This window comes from Haliotis cracherodii, unplaced genomic scaffold (assembly GCF_022045235.1).
Source record: "Haliotis cracherodii isolate W230 unplaced genomic scaffold, xgHalCrac1.p SCAF_2, whole genome shotgun sequence".
Lineage (NCBI taxonomy): Eukaryota > Metazoa > Mollusca > Gastropoda > Lepetellida > Haliotidae > Haliotis > Haliotis cracherodii.
The window spans coordinates 73,251,364-73,273,361 of record NW_027266275.1 but is presented as its reverse complement, the minus strand read 5'-3'; the positions used below and the strand labels follow the sequence as shown (position 1 = coordinate 73,273,361).

Here is a 21,998-nt window from a genome sequence, read left to right as displayed (position 1 = left end):
TATAATTTAACAACTGTTTTTTCTGAAAAATATGTTCATTTCAGAGACTAGATGTTAGTCTAATTATACCCATTTGGGAATTGAAACTGGTCTTCGATGTGACAAGCAAGTGCTTTAACCACTAGACTACCCCACCACCCTTATGCTATGTATTTGTGGAAGCCCTACTGTGGGTTTCAGGGACGTATGCAATGTTACATACACAGGGGATGTCAACTAGTGGTGGGAACTTTTGAGAAGAGATCCTACTGATGGCTCTCATTGCTGTGATCATCTGATGAGATAGTGAATTGTAACTATGACATGTAATTATTGCAGTGTCAGGGTGGAGCGAGAGGCACCTGTCTCCGTGACCACTTGCAGCAATACTGATCATGCTGATATAACTGCCATGCCTAACATTCCTTTTGACGAGCACAAGGATGAGCAGATTGAACTATTAGCGGTTGATCTGGTACAGGTGATTCTCTGCCCCCCCTGAGGCTCGTAGTCACATGACTTCCTGCTGTCACAGAGTTGGATGGGCCACCCCGGGGCAATTGTTTGTGAATGACCTCACTCATTAGACATCAGAGTGTTTCATTAGTAGCTGCAGCATCTCGTTATTGTCTCCATGTTACAATAGAGGATTATCTCTCTGTCACAACAGACAATTACCTGTGTCTGTTCCAGTCATAAGTCACCAGGGTCAATATTATAAGATCATTTTGCTGGAATGTTTATAAAAATATGTTGTCAAGAAATGACATGTTGCCTTTCTAGAGTATATTGATTAATGATTATGTCTTTATCTGTGACATGCCTAATTGATTTTATCCCCGGTGACATTCCAGATGTGATTAGTGGTTTATTTTTTAGGAATACTCACGTTAGTTCTGCAGGATAGTTCCTCCACACTTTATTCTATAATAACTACTCACACAGGAACAGGAACTCCACCCACTTCGGCATTTATTCCAATTTTAAAAATTCCAAAAATTCAATATAAGCAACCCCTAAAAGCCCCCTCTTGGGTTGCACACACCACTTTCACCCTTTTCGCAATACACTAAATGGTCCGGCCAGGCCTGTGTGCGAAATATGCTATAGTTGGAAAGCACACGTTAAATCTCCTATATCAGTCAGTCAGAACATGGTACTGGGTTTATGATATCTTAACATTTGAGGCTGTTAACAGCATTGAACTTTGTAATGATATAACAAATAATTTTACTTTCCTTTTTTTAAACTGATATGTTTTCATTAATAAGTAGTTCTTGCAGTTTAAAGAAGTTCCTGTGGTCACTACTATGAAGACCCGCTACACTACTACTTTTTTGCAATTATGATCAAATTAGAAGCAATTCATTGTCTTACATAAACGGGTATGATATTAATACAGTACTTTACGGATGTGAAGGCCTATCATCTGAAGAAAATAAAAAAATTCTTCTATCTGTCCATACTAGCATCATAAACTGGTAGATATATACTTAAATAATACGCCAAACTTCACATATCCTATATAGGTATCTTGTATACATTATGTAGTACTTCATATCACATATAATCCCATCACTCAGACTATCAAAACCAGACACTCCTGATCATGCTTGACTACTGACCACCAAGGTAGTTTTGCATGTAAGTATTATGTATGTATCTTACCTATCTTTGCTACCTGATTTCTATGTAGAGAGAGGTATTAAACTAAGTGCTGTCTTGCTTACCCATTCTAATTTTCAGTTGAAATAAAAACAATTTTAAACTAAACTAAACTTGTCCATGAAAACATTTCTTAAAGATAATTGTAATTTATCTAGACTTGGTTTGGTATGATCCAGACATACCTAGGCTTTAAGTAAAATTAATTTGAAAAATATATGAATTCAACAGTAATGACACAGGACTAAGAAGTTGGGTGTGATCAGAAGTATTATTTTTTAAAACATTTCAGTATTTAAAGATGGACATTGAAACATTTCCACATTGAGTGGTACTCATCTCCACTGTGCATATTTGTTGTGAGAAAGGTAAAGTTTCTCCAGCTGCCTTCCTCTTCTGGTATAAAGTGGTTACAGGTTTTAAAATTTGCAACAGGATATGATACCTTTAAAGGTTCAAATAAATATCGTTCCACCCCAAAATGAGATTTAATAGAATTTTAAAATCTACCTGTTTACAGTTGGGTTAATGTGACAGTCTGAGTACCTGCTGGTTTGTATGACAAGTGGTTCTATATGCACACATTGTACACCTTTCCCACGACACACACTCCTTTGTGTGAACCTTCCGTCATATTTGCACTCTTTCCCTCTGTTAGTCTAGGATTTCACTTGTGTGAAATTACATCTCATTATTTTATATTAATGGCAATGGTAGTTTATGATCCTAAACGTTTCCCTGACATATCAAGTGTTTTGACACTCCGCCCAGGTGAGCTTCTCGCCAGCAATATGTCAGTGCGCCCGTGAATGGCTGTTATTCCATAATTTGTCCGGTGTCTTTGTCCCAGGGCATCCACAGTTTCACAGAAAAGATTTATGTCTTTCAGGAAGGTTAAAGACGGCCTGTAATTTCTGAGTTTATTGGGGAGCTAACAGGCCATGGATTATTTGTCATACTTAAGACATTGCTGTAAACCATAGTTAGATCTGTCCATACGACAATAGACACGGAAAATATTAGGGGTGTCATGAAACACAAGTTGCCATTATGGAAGTTGAGTCAGTAAAGGGTGTTTTAACTTAGTGCATAGTGCCAAGATGATGGCTGTTTAATGTGGAATTGATTCGGTTGGAGTAGTGGGGTGGAAGCGCCATCTATCTGACGGATGTGTGCTGGTGAGGCTATGACATCACATTGACATAGGTCGGCAGTCATGTGGAAGCCTGTTCAGATTGTCACTCTCTGCGCAATGAGGCACGATGGCTGGTAGCCCAGTGGTTAAAGCCCATGCTGGGTTGAATCTCAACATGGTTCACTGTAGGAAGTTAGTCCCCAGCTGTTATATTCCTGAAATATTGCTAAAAATTACTTCAAACTCACCGACACATTCAATTAGGCAGGGCGGATACACTCACACAAAAGTTAATGGCCTACTTGGGATCCCTTTAATATTTCCATGTTCTCTTATCTCCATGCGTATCACCGTCTATGAATATCAACACACAGAGAGACCTACCAGATATCAGTAAAGTTTAATTACTAGAAATCGTTAAAAATGCCTGAAATGTAATGTTTTGATGAAGATAAATTTAGAACTAGAAATTACACGAAACCAACAGTAGTATTTGAAGACATACATCATAGGAATGGATAGTGCTGTTTCCTTAGTGTAAACCTCTCAATTTACATGAGGTTAAAAGGTTAAAATGAACCGTGGTAAAAATTAATCTAATTTGTTTGAGTAAGAAGAATAGTGGCTACTGTAGCGTGTGAAATAGATGTGTAAAAAACCAAACCAGTTTCATCATAGAGTCTAGTGTAGAGGAATAAGTTTGTGCCCATTAGAAAGATATGACCCGATTAGTTTGATTCTCAGAACAGGTTTCCAGTTGAAATCTAGAATGAAGTCCACTCAGTAGCATGAGTTCATTTCGGAAATTACTTGCAGCTGAAAATGGTGAGGCAGTCCAATGTTAATTTGATTATACCTGAGAAAATTGTTTTGAAAATTATTAAGAATGTAGAAATATTTTCCACTGATGGGGTAACTCGAAAAATTGATGTTTGACATGCCAACTGTCAACGGAAGCCCAAAATAAGGAAGTAAAATTGTGAAGAATTACACCAATTAAATAATAAATATATGTGTCTCCAGAAATATCGTCCAGTAGAGAAAACAAGGAATATTTGGCTTCAGTGATTTCAAGTATCTCTGGTAGACCACCCTTGCACAACAGCAGAAAGCCAACTAGCAATCCCTTCACTTGGGAGCTGCATAGACAGGATTGGGCGGAACTAGAAGCATTTTACTTTTTTCAAATCAAACACTTCGCATCACCACAATGCAAACAAAGTGGAAGATCTTTGAGAAAAACATGCATCAAATCTATCTGAGAGCAAGGAGTTGACAAGATTGAACCACGATGACAACACCTTTGATCAGATGTGCACAAACTTCCACCACCATTTTTTGTGTTTTCTATTTCTCGGAAATTGCCCTCCAGTGTTGCTATGTTATTTGCCGCCACAAGGCCGCAGCGTCGTCGTCGTCGAAGTAGCATCGTCCACTGTGTTCTGGGAGCAGCGTGAGGTAACCTTGATCAACACCAAACTAACCTCAGCACCAGGACAATTCTAAACACGAAGCTCGGCCACACCACTATCAAAACAGGAGGAACTCGGATCCTCCTCAAGGACTCGATATTTCTTTTTCAAAATGTAGCCTTTCAAGTTTTCTTCAGGTGTCACCTTGAAAGCATTTCATCTCTAGCACAGTCATCTTTAATGTCATCATTGTCAGGCAAATGCACATAAGATTACAACCTGATTCTATTCAAGTTAAGTGGAAGATGGTAAATTCCTTTGTTTGAAATACACTTTAAATACCACAGAGGTTTAGTACCACAAGTGATTAAATACCAGTAAAACTGGATTTTTATTGGATTTTATATTTTAAAGAATATTGACTCGTCCAGTCTTAAGGGTAATTGCCTCAATAAAAAAATCTTTAAATTTAGATTTGCATATCATATGCATGTAACTAAATATAGCCTTTAAAAGTTGTCAATTGAAAGATACAATCGGTCGGACAATGCTGACGAGTTACAGAGATTATATGGTCAACCAACTGTGAACTGCGATTATTGAGAGAGAAGTGAAACAGTGTTCCACCCACAATGCAGTATCAGGTACCCCTAACGATGGACTGTGACACGGCCAAGGGAGGGAGCCCTTTGTGGAGCTTGTGGAAGGGAAGGGGCTATTGTACAGCAGGGATTCCACACATGGTGGCGAGACAGGGGCTGTAAGGGGTCAACGGGTCCAACATTTAAAACACAATAGCCACGGTTACCACTGTCAGATTATCCGCAGCCTCCAATCACGGCTTATTGTGCGGAAAATCACATATTTATTGATACTGATAGACTTGTTATGTGTTTGTGAGCCAGCTGATTGCCATGACTGTGGACTTGCCCCTGCTCTATCGGTTGATGAATAAAGGCCCCCCAGGATACAACAGTGATAGGAACAAGTCCATATCTTACTTACTATTGTGACATACGCTACTAGACACTTCAGTTTCCACAGATCCCCAGTCTCTTCTACAGGCAAGACGGTTAATTTGTTTGTAGTCAGGACAAATACTTAAACTTGTGCACACACTCAGTTATAATTTCAGCTATAATAAAGCTGGTGTGAGGAATGTGCCTGGTATTTCATCTAGCCGTCGATCAGCCGTTATTGAGCATGAACACGCAGGTAGATTTTCTACAGCAAGTGATTTCCGACTCGGTGACAAGTCTTGTTTCCCCTTTGTCAATATTCTCTGTCTCCCCATGACAATATTCTCAATTGTCGGGTTGGTACTTACGTGTAATGAATGTATCCTCACTGACAGGTGTATCCCACAATCCACTGCATGTGTATCACATGTACCCCGACTGAACGTGAGCACATACCTGTACTGTGGACGTCTGCTCAGCCTGTAGAGCTCAGCCTGCGGTGCGAGTAACTGGCGAGGCAGCAAGAGCGAGCAAGCAAGCGATCAGCTCCCTCGTGACTCTGTTGTTACCTGTGCCCCGTTAAGGTACGGCCTCACTGGAGAACCCGCAGAGCCCTGAAGACGACAGACGGTAGCGATTTGACTTGACCTATATCGAGACCAGCTCAATGTCTCAAAACATATTGTGTGTTTTCCTTTCTCAGGAAAAATTCAACAGAATCTAAAAAGACCTAGCCCTGCGTAAGAAAGTGGGTGAAAGGGCACAACAGAATTGCTTCTTTATTGAACAGGTGAAATCGGTTGCTACTGTAACAATATGACGGATTACAGTCTTGTGAATGAACCCTCTCGTGCTACTTGTTGCCTGGTGAAATCAACTTGCCCAGAAATAAGTCCCTTTTTTTTCTAAATTTGTAATTCTTTTGTACGTTTATGATCAATAATGTTATTTCACTGTTGATTAAGTGATCTTTGTGAGGCAGCGAAGGGCTGCATTTTGTACACATTTAGCTATGCTTCAGGCAACATTTCAGATGTTTTATATCGTGCATTAAAGAGGGCACTGGGTAATAAAATTGATATACGCATGCACATAAGGCAAGATGTTTGTGAAGAATGTCTGTGGATTAGTGTCACGGCCAGCTTGGCTGATCTCCCTCCCGACAGGCTTCAGTGGGTATTTTGATGACGTGAGATCTACATTTCATGGATCGACATAAAAGAGCTATAAACTGTATGGCAGTGATATACACCATTTTCACATTATGAAAAGAAAAAATCTGTATGATTATGTAAATTTTGACGGCAATGGTGAGGATTATAAACTTATATATTGAGGAATGTGTCAGGTCAGCCTATCATGTGAGGAGGATTTGCATAAACATCGGAGAAAGTAAATCCTAATTTATCTTGTGCTGTTTGCACATATTTTCATCCTTGTATAATGAATAATGGATCTGAATAACAGTACATCCTGCTTCTTAGTCACAAGCTGCAAAGTGAGTCTGGAGGAGTTAATGTTTTTATTCGACCTATCAGAGCTTTCATAGTTGCATTACCAGGAATACATAGTATATATTTTTTTATGGTTCCCAATTTGAAACATTAATCACATTTAGTTATTATAATTTTTGTTATTATTATTATTTTCATTTTTGTATCATCATCATCATCATCATCATTATTATTATTATTATTATTATTATTATTATTATTATTATAATATCATCAGCGTCAGCATTATTATTTTCATTATTGTTTATATCATCATTCCTATAATGATTATTATGTGCATGCAGGAGGAGCTGCAGCTCGTTTATTCATGTGGCAGTGCTTTTAATTCCCCAGTGGAGCAATGCGGCTCTCATGATGCACGATGAACATGACAAGGTGACATCATCTTACATATTACATGACAGCCGGCCGTGCGTTATGATAGTTTTATCACCTGCAAGACAGTTTTAATTGTTGGTATATGGTCTGTCATAACCACTAAATAATCGTCGCCTTCGCGAACTGCAGATGATTTACAGCGTGGTGGTGTTGGAGAAAATGATTTGCTCACTCGTGATGGTCCTGCTATGTACTTGTCGTGTACAAATACCAGCAAGATGAACACATTCTCTCACAGGACATTGTACAGGATCTGCTGTGAAAGATGTGTTCCTGTACTGAGGATTAGACTGATCATTCAACACATGTTTCAGCTTGCTAGGGGCTATATGTATATGTAAGTCTAAAATGTGTCAAAAGAGATGATTGTTGAGAGGTTCAGGAACCATAGTTACACGAGGAAGTCCTCTACCCAGGCTATGTTCTCAGAAGATGTACCTTAGGTATAGATTGTACACACATGGTTAAACATTCAGACCATAGTTACACGAGGAAGTCCTCTACCCAGGCTATGTTCTCAGTAGATGTACCTTAGGTATAGATAGTACACACATGGTTAAACATTTAGACCATAGTTACACGAGGAAGTCCTCTACCCAGGCTATGTTCTCAGTAGATGTACCTTAGGTATAGATAGTACACACATGGTCAAGTGTTCATACCATAGTTACATTGCCTGTTGGAGGTGTATAAAATCCTTTTAACCCATTTTTAGCCACAATGTACTTGATCCTGCCAGAAGTCTATAACTTGCAAGTGTAAGAAAGACAATAAACTATTTGTCAATCATTTGAACATGTCTGATACTTTTCATACCAATATTCCCAATTTTGATATTTGACATTTCCGGTGTCAGATTGGACCCTTATCCTTTGTGGGTGATATTTCTCTAAAGTTTGAATCTGTAAAATAAAAATAAAATGGGAAATATTAAGTTCAGATGACAGTAAATGTCTTTTATTATTACATTTGAAAATGTTTGCTTTTATTTCTTTTTCATGAATGTATGGGCGATGAAATGATGGACTGAATGATAACCAACACTGTTCGTATAATGTCCAGATATCTTCAGTTACAGCCTCCACGTGCCACCCGGTCTCTATGATGGGGTCAAGTGTTGAATGACTTTTGTGTGTGTGTGGAATGTAACTACTGCTCCCCCCACAACTAGCTACCATCATGAAGTATCATCCGACAGTTTGTCATAAACACAGACAAATTACTGTTTTTTAGGGGGTGATGAATGAACTACGGACATGTCAGGAGAGAGCCAGGCCATCAATCAATCTTCTAAAATACAAACATTTCTGCTAAAGAAGCCAGCACATCCAAGTGTTTGTCTTGGGGGAGGAGGGGGTAGGGGTGCTGGGAGTTCATGTGAGACTTTTTTTCCAGCTGTAGATTAGTTGGCTGCACGTTATTCTGAATTCTGGATGGACAGAAAGACTACTTTGACTGCATGTGGCTAATATGCTCAAATACCCATCACAGCTCAAAAAACGTTCTAAGCTCAAATACCCATCACAGCTTGAACACCCATCGCAGCTCAAATACCCATCACAGCTCAAATACCCATCACAGCTTGAACACCCATCACAGCTTGAACACCCATCACAGCTCAAATACCCATCACAGCTTGAACACCCATCACAGCTTGAACACCCATCGCAGCTCAAATACCCATCACAGCTTAAATACCCATCACAGCTTGAACACCCATCGCAGCTCAAATACCCATCACAGCTCAAATACCCATCACAGCTTGAACACCCATCACAGCTTTAACACCCATCACAGCTTGAACACCCATCACAGCTTGAACACCCATCGCAGCTCAAATACCCATCGCAGCTTGAACACCCATCACAGCTTGAACACTCATCACAGCTCAAATACCCATCACAGCTTGAACACCCATTGCAGCTCAAATACCTATCGCAGCTTGAACAGCCATCACAGCTCAAATACCTATCGCAGCTTGAACAGCCATCACAGCTTGAACAGCCATCATAGCTCAAATACCAATCACAGCTTGAACACCCATCACAGCTCAAATACCTATCGCAGCTTGAACAGCCATCACAGCTTGAACACCCATCACAGCTCAAATACCCATCACAGCTTGAATACCAATCACAGCTTGAACACCCATCACAGCTTGAATACCCATCACAGCTTGAATACCCATCACAGCTTGAACACCCATCACAGCACAAATACCCATCACAGCTTGAACACCCATCACAGCTTGAACACCCATCACAGCTTGAATACCCATCACAGCTTGAACACCCATCGCAGCTCAAATACCCATCACAGCTTGAATACCCATCACAACTCAAATACCCATTACCGCTTGAACACCCATCACAGCTTGAATACCCATCACAGCTTGAACACCCATCGCAGCTCAAACACCCATCACAGCTCAAATACCCATCACAGCTTGAACACCCATCGCAGCTCAAATACCCATCACAGCTCAAATACCCATCACAGCTTGAACACCCATCGCAGCTCAAATACCCATCACAGCTCGAACACCCATCACAGCTTGAACACCCATCACAGCTTGAACACCCATCACAGCTCAAATACCCTTCACAGCTTAAACACCCATCACAGCTTGAACACCCATCACACCTTGAACACCCATCACAGCTTGAACACCCATCGCAGCTTGAATACCCATCACAGCTTGAACACCCATCACAGCTCAAGTACCCATCACAAATCTAATACCCATCACAGCTCAAATACCCATCACCGCTTGAACACCCATCACAGCTTGAACACCCATCACAGCTTGAATACCCATCACAGCTTTAACACCCATCGCAGCTCAAATACCCATCACAGCTCAAATACCCATCACAGCTCAAACACCCATCGCAGCTCAAATACCCATCACAGCTCAAATACCCATCACAGCTTGAACACCCATCACAGCTTGAACACCCATCACAGCTCAAATACCCATCACAGCTTGAACACCCATCACAGCTTGAACACCCATCACAGCTTGAACACCCATCACAGCTTGAACACCCATCACAAATCAAATACCCATCACAAATCAAATACCCATCACAGTTCAAATACCCATCACAAATCAAATACTCATCACAAATCAAATACCCATCACAACTCAAATACCCATCACAAATCAAATACCCATCACAAATCAAATACCCATCACAACTCAAATACTCATCACAAATCAAATACCAATCACAAATCAAATACCCATCACAAATCAAATACCTATCACAAATCAAATACCCATCACAGTTGCTTACAAGCCTCTGAGACTAGTCAGCACTCACTTTCACCCAGGTGGTCAGGCTTGCTGACTTTGTTGATGCATGTCATCGTATTCCAATTGCGTGGATAGATGATCATGATGTCAATCACTGAATTGTCTGGTCCAGGCTCGATTATTTACAGACCACAGCCATATAGGTGGAACATTGCTGAGTGCAGTGTTAAACAACAAAGAAACAAACAAACAAACTTAACTTGTGTTTAACAAAGCCCAGAGTGTAATCCTTTTATTGAAATCTGTTCGACAAGTAATATCCTTCAACATGGTTTTATAAGTAGATGTCTGTCAGTATTTGTACCTGTATGTACAATGAGTGCAATCTGTCATCAACTCCACAAGTGATCTCCCGACTGATGTAACTATGAGATGTAAGTATGTAAGTAGGTGTCGACTGTCTGGCCCCGCTGGAGGCAGGTGTAGGTATGTTGACTATGTGCAGGCCGAGCCCCTCACCTCAGGGGGCTGTCATCACTCACGCTGCAAGTCTCGTGTGAACCTTCATTAACAGTCTCCGAGGATGGGGTGCTTCTTGTGTAACAGTCAAGTGTGTGGGAATAGGTAGCAGGGGCTGTGATTACTTGCATGTAGCAGGGGCTGTGATTACTTGCAGGTAGCTGGGACTGTGTGATTACTGACAGGTAGCAAGGACTGTGATTACTTGCAGGTAGCTGGGACTGTGTGATTACTGACAGGTAGCAAGGACTGTGATTACTTGCAGGTAGAATGGACACATTCAACATGGAGAGGGTATATGTTGTTCATACTATCCCTCACTGGTTTTATCTGACTTGATTACTTCTGTTTAGGTTTATTATTGAGGACTTTTTCTTTTTCTAGAACAACTTTCACCCACTTTGTCTGATGGTCAAATGGTTTCCCATGTGACTATTGATCATATTTTCTCTCTGGGTAATGGTCAGTGTCGTGCATCTCCTCCTTTGTGAGAAGATGCAGAGCAATGAGAAATCTGAGACGACATCCACAGGTATCTTTATAAACATGATCCCTCGAGTTGAAACCATAATTTATTATTTAGCTTCAATTTCTGACATTTGTATGAAATTTATACGATGTTTAATTTACCATGAGTGAGTTTTTTGCTCAATGTCAATACTAGTTCATTCTATGAATGTAATTGTTCCTGCAATTATTTGTGACAAGTTGTTTACGTTATTGATGAAAGGGAAATCAGTGGATTATTTTGAATTGCATACGTTATGGCTGATGTGGATTATGCGAGGTAATTACCCTGGGATTACGTTGGTGTATCTCCTCTAACCATGATTACTCTAATGACATGAAATATATCCCCACTTCAGGGCTGTGGCTGTCGCCCTGGGAAGCAGGGTAGAAGCGGCCAGTCTGGGCCACTGGTAGCGATTAATCAGGAGAGGATTGGCTAACACTGCTCCACTCTCTCAGCCCTGTTTACCTTTAAACCAACAAGCCATGATTACCTGCCTGTGAAATAAAGCCCTGATCATGTGATCATCAGCCTGCAATAAATTAAGTGCGCAAGGTAATTGAATTGTCTACAATGAGCACTGCTGTGAGGCACTAGGACAACCAATTGTATGGGGTCGTAAATCGTGATCTATTGCTCAGATGGCAGTCGAAGAGCCAGCAAAGACCTCCAATCACAGTCGTATGGGCCATCAGACGTTTATTGGTCTCTTTGTACCTCGATCCTGTCAGAGTGGTGGCCAGGACGCGGGAACTGGCGATGGAGACCTATATAGTGGGCAGGAGGTCTGATGGTTACATTATCACTCCAATGCGGTGATGAAGAGCTTGCTAATGAGACGTGTATATTATAGGTTGGTGCTGAGGGTGGACAATGAGCTGGGCTGATGAGGTGGTGGAGGGGGGAGGAGTGATGGGTGGTGAAGGGTTTACAACCCTGCTAATGATGATATGTCATTAACTGACAGCCATTACCTCCCTGCAACTGAGAGCTTCATCCCAAGGATGTTAAATAGTAACCATGGACGCTCATAAAACATGTCTTTCCACTATACCATGGTAAAAATATTGATATCCATTCTGCAAAATCTACCATCAGGCATTATGACTCTACATATCTTTTCTGCAATATGACTCAATATATACTCTGCAATATGACTCAATATATACTCTCTGCAATATGACTCTATATATACTCTCTGCAATATGACTCAATATATACTTTCTGCAGTATGACTCAATATATGCTCTCTGCAATATGGTTCCTTATTACTTGCCCGTGAAGAGATCACCCATTTAATAAACATACAGCTGTATTACACATTGTGTAATACCAAAACGCTTGCTTATGTACTCTCGGAACACTTTTCACCAACAAATATTGAAGGCTCTCAACATCCCTTGGCTTATTCAACGACATTGTGTGTGGAGATGATAGATCACTGGGAGGACCTTATGCTCACTCGATGACCCCAGTGACCTTGTTGCTAGGCTGACGTCACATGGCATTGTTTCGCCGATGGATCTTGCAACAAAATTCCAAAAATTACGTCATCAGGTATTGTAACGTCATTGTAAACTTTGAGGTGCAAGGCCCCGTTCCACAAGACGATCGTACTCTAGCGCAACGACAGTCGTTAGTGTAAGTTAAAGTATGTGAGTTGCGATAACCTTAGCGCTACGATAATTTTGTGGGACGGACGCCTGAATTCTAAAGGTGGACCATTGTATGATATTAGATTCATACGTTTCAACTTTTGACGTGTTTGAAGTATTATTCTGTTAAGCTCAATTGGATTATACCATGGATCGTGTAGGTGTCAGCCTATTCACACTCAACAGTATAATTCTAAAACCATTATAAATGGCAAGTAATAAATAAAATACTAAACGAGCTCCCGTATAAAATTGGTATTACACGGGAGCTCGTTTAGTATTCTATATATATATACTCTCTGCAATATGACTATATATGTTATCTGCAATATGACTACATATACTCTCTGCAATATGACTATATATACTCTCTGCAATATGACTCAATATACACTTTCTGCAATATGACTATATATATCCTTATTTGCAGACTCATGCATCCATATCACATGACTATGAGGTCATTCACTTCAGCACCCCCTACCACCCCTCATCTCACCTCACCCCTACCTCCCCTTGCCCCTCAACTCCCCTCGCCCCTGACATTCAATGCCAACTTGACCCTCCTCCCTGATGTCACAAGGAAGACATGCATAACACACTAATTTCACACTTTCTTCCCTGATTATGTTTGCTTTTAATTCTTGCCATGTTGCTCTAAACGTCCCCTGATTGTTGCCTCTGAAAGAGTCATCTCCTGCTCTGTGTTGGAGAGTAAACACACAATTGTCCCATGCACATCCACCAAATGAATGTTCGCTAACTGCCCGGGGATAGATACACCACGATGAGAGAGACCCCGGCTTCTCCATCCCTGCATTCAACAACAAGGAGACCTCACAAAGAAAGGAGGGAGCAAGTTCACAAACCACAGAATCCTTGCTAACACAATTTAATACACGAAAACCTCAAACAGGTTGACTCTGAGACTCCAGCAACAGGCTAAACATTCATCATGCAGGTTTCCCTTTGGGACCTTCGCCGTAATCTGCCATATTACGCTTGCATCTTTTTGTCAGGATGGTTGTATTGAGAAATGATTTTGAAATGGATGTAATTTTCAGTGTTATTCTATCGGCTCTTTCATTTCACTTTGGTCATTCACTGCTTGAAGGGATGTTCCTGACTGGAATCATGTAACATGAGGCATGTGCTGGTAACAGAATATCTGCAGAAGACTAACATCTAGTCCCAGAAATATAATCATTTTATTTAAAACTATCAACAAAATATAATCCAAATGGAGCCCGGAACAATGCTTAGAGCTGTGGCAATCTAGACTTGCAAAATCACTCTAAATTTGATTTGGTTTCCTGTGTAGAATGTGGTGGACATAGTGTGTCTGTAGGGGGTATAAAAGTCATATGTTATACCATGTTGTGTAGAATGTGGTGGACATAGTGTGTCTATAGGGGGTATAAAAGTCCTATGTTATACCATGCTGTGTAGAATGTGGTGGACATAGTGTGCCTATAGGAGGTATAAAAGTCATATGTTATACCATGCTGTGTAGAATGTGGTGGACATAGTGTGTCTATAGGAGGTATAAAAGTCATATGTTATACCATGTTGTGTAGAATGTGGTGGACATAGTGTGTCTATAGGGGGTATAAAAGTCATATGTTATACCATGTTGTGTAGAATGTGGTGGACATAGTGTGTCTATAGGAGGTATAAAAGTCATATGTTATATCATGCTGTGTAGAATGTGGTGGACATAGTGTGTCTATAGGAGGTATAAAAGTCATATGTTATACCATGCTGTGTAGAATGTGGTGGACATAGAGTGTCTATAGGAGGTATAAAAGTCCTATGTTATACCATGCTGTGTAGAATGTGGTGGACATAGTGTGTCTATAGGAGGTATAAAAGTCCTATGTTATACCATGCTGTGTAGAATGTGGTGGACATAGTGTGTCTATAGGAGGTATAAAAGTCATATGTTATACCATGTTGTGTAGAATGTGGTGGACATAGTGTGTCTATAGGGGGTATAAAAGTCATATGTTATACCATGTTGTGTAGAATGTGGTGGACATAGTGTGTCTATAGGAGGTATAAAAGTCATATGTTATACCATGCTGTGTAGAATGTGGTGGACATAGTGTATCTATAGGAGGTATAAAAGTCATATGTTATACCATGTTGTGTAGAATGTGGTGGACATAGAGTGTCTATAGGAGGTATAAAAGTCATATGTTATACCATTCTGTGTAGAATGTGGTGCACATAGTGTGTCTATAGGGGGTATAAAAGTCCTATGTTATACCATTCTGTGTAGAATGTGGTGCACATAGTGTGTCTATAGGAGGTATAAAAGTCCTATGTTATACCATTCTGTGTAGAATGTGGTGCACATAGAGTGTCTAAAGGAGGTATAAAAGTCCTATGTTATACCATGCTGTGTAGAATGTGGTGGACATAGTGTGTCTATAGGGGGTATAAAAGTCATATGTTATATCATGCTGTGTAGAATGTGGTGGACATAGTGTGTCTATAGGAGGTATAAAAGTCATATGTTATACCATGCTGTGTAGAATGTGGTGGACATAGTGTGTCTATAGGAGGTATAAAAGTCATATGTTATACCATGTTGTGTAGAATGTGGTGGACATAGTGTGTCTATAGGAGGTATAAAAGTCCTATGTTATACCATGCTGTGTAGAATGTGGTGGACATAGTGTGTCTATAGGAGGTATAAAAGTCATATGTTATACCATGCTGTGTAGAATGTGGTGGACATAGTGTGTCTATAGGAGGTATAAAAGTCCTATGTTATACCATTCTGTGTAGAATGTGGTGGACATAGTGTGTCTATAGGAGGTATAAAAGTCCTATGTTATACCATTCTGTGTAGAATGTGGTGCACATAGAGTGTCTATAGGAGGTAAAAAAGTCCTATGTTATACCATGCTGTGTAGAATGTGGTGGACATAGTGTGTCTATAGGAGGTATAAAAGTCCTATGTTATACCATTCTGTGTAGAATGTGGTGCACATAGAGTGTCTATAGGAGGTATAAAAGTCCTATGTTATACCATTCTGTGTAGAATGTGGTGGACATAGTGTGTCTATAGGAGGTATAAAAGTCATATGTTATATCATGCTGTGTAGAATGTGGTGGACATAGTGTGTTTATAGGGGGTATAAAAGTCATATGTTATATCATGCTGTGTAGAATGTGGTGGACATAGTGTGTCTATAGGAGGTATAAAAGTCATATGTTACACCATGCTGTGTAGAATGTGGTGCACATAGTGTGTCTATAGGAGGTATAAAAGTCATATGTTACACCATGCTGTGTAGAATGTGGTGGACATAGTGTGTCTATAGGAGGTATAAAAGTCCTATGTTATACCATTCTGTGTAGAATGTGGTGGACATAGTGTGTCTATAGGAGGTATAAAAGTCATATGTTATATCATGCTGTGTAGAATGTGGTGGACATAGTGTGTCTATAGGAGGTATAAAAGTCCTATGTTATACCATTCTGTGTAGAATGTGGTGCACATAGAGTGTCTATAGGAGGTATAAAAGTCATATGTTACACCATGCTGTGTAGAATGTGGTGGACATAGTGTGTCTATAAGGGGTATAAAAGTCATATGTTATACCATTCTGTGTAGAATGTGGTGGACATAGTGTGTCTATAGGGGGTATAAAAGTCATATGTTATACCATGCTGTGTAGAATGTGGTGGACATAGTGTGTCTATAAGGGGTATAAAAGTCATATGTTATACCATTCTGTGTAGAATGTGGTGCACATAGAGTGTCTATAAGGGGTATAAAAGTCATATGTTATACCATTCTGTGTAGAATGTGGTGGACATAGAATGTCTATAAGGGGTATAAAAGTCATATGTTATACCATTCTGTGTAGAATGTGGTGGACATAGAATGTCTATAAGGGGTATAAAAGTCATATGTTATACCATGCTGTGTAGAATGTGGTGGACATAGTGTGTCAATATGTTATATCATTATACGTATGTTTAACAAACAACAGTGATGACCAGATTATTGATATGCAAAACTGATACCAAGCTGTAAATCCTGCTAGATGTAATATGTATTTTGTTAAGTGCTAAATGTAACTGAAGTAATATCTGTACAAAACCAGAAAAGATAAGAAATAACATATCCCATGACGTTTCCTCCAACATTACAGGCTTCACCTTGACAGTAGTCACAAAGTTTCTCTGCTGATGACAGTCTTGTTGCCAAGGAGTTAGTACCCCGTATTCCCCATGTTATCAGCAAGGGGATGTTATTTGCCGGCATTATCATCTTGTTCCCATAGTTATCCAGGATGTCAGTGTGGGACACGAGACAGTTATCATAAGAAAGTTATCGCGGACTGACATCACGATGCTAAGGAGTCAGAAGGACTGTTTCAGCCCATAAACACAGCAGTCTGTCTGCCTGCAGGCTCCACACAGTGATTGTATCAACACTGTCAGTACATTGTTTATATTCCTGTGCTGCTGGAGCATGTAGCTGCATGTAACACTGTCTTCTCTCAAGGAGCAGGACAGATAACATATCATCTATGGAGGATATTTTTTAAGGGACAGGTCATATATTATATGCTTGTAAACTGATGTCTTTACCAGACTCGACCACCTCCGTGGTCTAGTGGTAGATCGTCTGCCCATAGAGCGGAAGGTTTGGGATTCGATCCCCGGCCGCGTCATACCAAAAGACGTCAAAAGATGGAGTCAGTATACTGTGTCTGAGTATTCATGTTAAACTGCGGCATGGTATCTCAGTGAGCTAGCACTATAACTCGGCATCAGTCCGGACTAGTATAAGCAGCCACACAAACACACACACGTACATGCACGTCGCTATATAAGTGCAATAATCTTGGACGCGACGTTAAACCCCATTTCACCTCACTTCACCTTTACCAGACTCTGCTGCCAGAGTCCACATGGGTTTAGTATGGCCAATTCCAGATTATTGTCTGTGGTCTGCCAGCGCCCTACCATGCACATGAAATGTTTGGTGAGTGTTTCTGAAGTTTTGTGATGTGACAACAATCTTAGCAATCAATATTCTGGACAGAACTTGCTATTGACTTGCATGTTAGAGAAATTCATATATACCGTCTCCACTCTATACAGAGAATGGTTGATGATGCGGATGGCCATGCTGATGTGATGGTTTCCTGACTTTGAGTTGACCATTCACCTTGGATGTAGGGTGAAATACAAATGAAAATACATGTATGTAGCTCATTAGTAATGCTATGTATTGGCTTCAAGTAGTTGGTTGGTTCAGTGAGCGAAATTAATCTTCCGTCTGTGTAGAATGAAACATGTTTTATACTTTAGAATAATAATGTATTTACTTCTGTTCGTGAAGGCTCCCTTCTCACTGTCAGGTGTGTAGTCCAGGCCACATACTGTTGACAATGTATTTGATCAATTGCATTAAACGTTTACCCGTTTCTTTTGGTAAACTGTGGAAGTGGGGTAGCCTAGTAGTTCCTCGTCACTCTGAAGACCTCGTTTTGACTCCCCACATGGGTATAATGTGTGAAGCCCATTTCTGGTGCCCCCCACCCCCCCGTGATATTACTAGAATATTGCTAAAAGCTGTGTACCGACCAGTCGACCACACCCATTCACTTTTGGTGAACTGTAGTTTTTCATTATTTTTTTTTATTTCCCTAATCTAACAAAGAGAGTGATTGGTAAATGGTAAACATTCAAGTTGTAATATCTGAACCATTAAGAAAGAGGGAACTGTTTTCCCTGGGCATTACATGTACCCCCTCCCCAAGTAGATATCAGAACATGCAGTGATCTGTAGGCCTCATTTCACTAACATAACCCAGAATCTGTTCAATATTTCTCAACAGCATCTGAACATGGCTATTGAGTTGTGTCTTTTACTATATAGGGATGTTTATTGTTAGTTTCATGGAATCCAGTTGGACTTGTAATCAATATTGGAAATTGAATCTGAGAAAGATCAATACCATAAATTGGAATAACACAAAAGATAAGATGCCAGATCAGCTGACCTTTTGTGTTATTCTGATATAATGATAAGCTAGTCTTTGAAAGGCATTTAGAAGTGATACACATAAGGAAGATAATTTATGGATGTCAACTTCTTTATTAGGAGGAACACATTTCGGAGTATAAGCTCACTTCATCAGGTGAAATGATGGAGGAGTATAAGCATATACTCCGAAATGTGTTCCTCATGATAAAGAAGTTGACATCCATAAATTATCTTCTCATAATGATAACCTGTTTTATGTATTAGAAGTTTTTTTTTTGTTAAGAGTTATTGTTTGATGATTGATTTGTATTTATGAAGCACTGTGTGACCCGTCCCTTTCCCCGATATACCTACTGTGTTTATTTACCTAGTTACAAGCCACATTACCTGTCCACACACCTGTCAACACATTGGCCCAGCGACCTGCCAGGTACTTGCTACTGCCAATACACACACAGCCCATGCAGTTTAGAATGGTCGGGAGTTGATTGTGGGACTACACTCTGAGAGCATTAATGAAGTTGTGCAACTCCGAGGCCTAGCTGCTGGCCTTTGATGCCGTCATGTATTGACACAAGTCCCAGGGTTCAGCACAACAGTCAAACAGAATCAGAAATTCAAATATTTTTATTTTCAAAGTGAGCAATTTACTTGGTAAAGCATTCTGCGTCTTTGAAAGGTTGAAATTAGCCTTGCTTCCAGTGGAAGTCTTTTGTAAAGAAAACTCAATAATGCTGGTATCACTGTTGACAGCCAAGTAGAGCTACATTCCCTGTGTGTCTGCAAGACATCCTGTCACCTACTCCTGTCTCTGCTTGTTAGCTGTGATGTAGGAAAATATTCCTACCCCCAGATTGAAAACACAGTCAGAGCTATCTTGACATCAGGTATTTGTTGCATGATTTTTTCAAACAGTCCAGAGCTGCTGACTTTTCTCGGCAAACATCCACTCTGTCATTAACATTTGGGACTTTCACTTAACCACCTCTTACTTCGGTGATCCCAACGCATAGCTCAGCAAAAGAACCCATGCCAACCTATAGAATTGTGTCCTCCATGTGACTGTCCCCATAGGCCCACCCATTCTCCATGTGACTGTCCCCATAGGCCCACCCACCCTCCATGTGACTGTCCCAATAGGCCCACCCACCCTCCATGTGACTGTCCCCATAGGTCCACCCACCTTCCATGTGACTGTCCCCATAGGCCCACCCATCCTCCATGTGACTGTCCCCATAGGCCCACCCACCCTCCATGTGACTGTCCCCATAGGCCCACCCACCCTCCATGTGACTGTCCCAATAGGCCCACCCATCCTCCATGTGACTGTCCCCATAGGCCCACCCATCCTCCATGTGACTGTCCCCATAGGCCCACCCACCCTCCATGTGACTGTCCCCATAGGCCCACCCATCCTCCATGTGACTGTCCCCATAGGCCCACCCACCTTCAATGTGACTGTCCCCATAGGCCCACCCACCTTCCATGTGACTGTCCCCATAGGTCCACCCATCCTCCATGAGACTGTCCCCATAGGTCCACCCACCCTCCATGTGACTGCCCCCATAGGTCCACCCACCTCCATGTGACTGCCCCCATAGGTCCACCCACCTCCATGTGACTGCCCCCATAGGTCCACCCACCCTCCATGTGACTGTCCCCATAGGCCCACCCATCCTCCATGTGACTGTCCCCATAGGCCCACCCATTCTCCATGTGACTGTCCCCATAGGCCCACCCATTCTCCATGTGACTGTCCCCACAGGTCCACCCACCCTCCATGTGACTGTCCCCATAGGCCCACCCATCCTCCATATGACTGTCCCCATAGGCCCACCCACCTTCAATGTGACTGTCCCAATAGGTCCACCCACCCTTCATGTGACTGTCCCCATAGGTCCACCCACCTTCCATGTGACTGTCCCCATAGGTCCACCCATTCTCCATGTGACTGTCCCCATAGGTCCACCCATCCTCCATGTGACTGTCCCCATAGGCCCACCCACCTTCCATGTGACTGTCCCCATAGGTCCACCCATTCTCCATGTGACTGTCCCCATAGGTCCACCCACCTTCCATGTGACTGGCCCCATAGGCCCACCCACCTTCCATGTGACTGTCCCCATAGGTCCACCCACCCTCCATGTGACTGTCCCCATAGGTCCACCCACCCTTCATGTGACTGCCCCCATAGGTCCACCCAACCTCCAAGTGACTGCCCCCATAGGTCCACCCACCCTTCATGTGACTGCCCCCATAGGTCCACCCACCCTCCATGTGACTGCCCCCATAGGTCCACCCACCCTCCATGTGACTGCCCCCATAGGTCCACCCACCCTCCATGTGACTGCCCCCATAGGTCCACCCATCCTCCATGTGACTGCCCCCATAGGTCCACCCACCCTTCATGTGACTGCCCCCATAGGTCCACCCACCCTCCATCGGACTGCACCCATAGGTCCACCCATCCTCCATGTGACTGCCCCCATAGGTCCACCCACCCTTCATGTGACTGTCCCCATAGGTCCACCCATCCTCCATGAGACTGTCCCCATAGGTCCACCCACCCTTCATGTGACTGCCCCCATAGGTCCACCCACCCTCCATGTGACTGCCCCCATAGGTCCACCCACCCTCCATGTGACTGCCCCCATAGGTCCACCCATCCTCCATGTGACTGCCCCCATAGGTCCACCCACCCTTCATGTGACTGCCCCCATAGGTCCACCCATCCTCCATGTGACTGCCCCCATAGGCCCAACCACCCTCCATGTGACTGCCCCCGTAGGTCCACCCACCCTCCATGTGACTGTCCCCATAGGTCCACCCACCCTCCATGTGACTGCCCCCATAGGTCCACCCACCCTCCATGTGACTGTCCCCATAGGCCCACCCATCCTCCATGTGACTGTCCCCATAGGCCCACCCATTCTCCATGTGACTGTCCCCATAGGCCCACCCATTCTCCATGTGACTGTCCCCACAGGTCCACCCAC

General features: G+C 41.9%; 2 protein-coding genes across 4 annotated transcripts in view; one reads left to right on the top strand and one right to left on the bottom strand.

Annotated features, from left to right (window-relative positions):
- LOC139469616 (U3 small nucleolar RNA-associated protein 6 homolog) overlaps positions 1-21,998 on the top strand; it is a 172,842-nt gene that overhangs the window by 68,529 nt on the left and 82,315 nt on the right. The gene's annotated exons all lie outside the window — the stretch shown is intronic.
- LOC139469615 (uncharacterized) overlaps positions 1-21,998 on the bottom strand; it is a 36,585-nt gene that overhangs the window by 12,222 nt on the left and 2,365 nt on the right. Inside the window, exon 1 of one of the 3 annotated variants that reach the window (XM_071251834.1) lies at positions 5,607-5,627. The exons of 1 other annotated variant lie outside the window; for it this stretch is intronic. The gene's annotated coding sequence lies outside the window, so the exon portion shown is untranslated. One more of the 3 variants, XM_071251831.1, reaches the window with a different exon arrangement.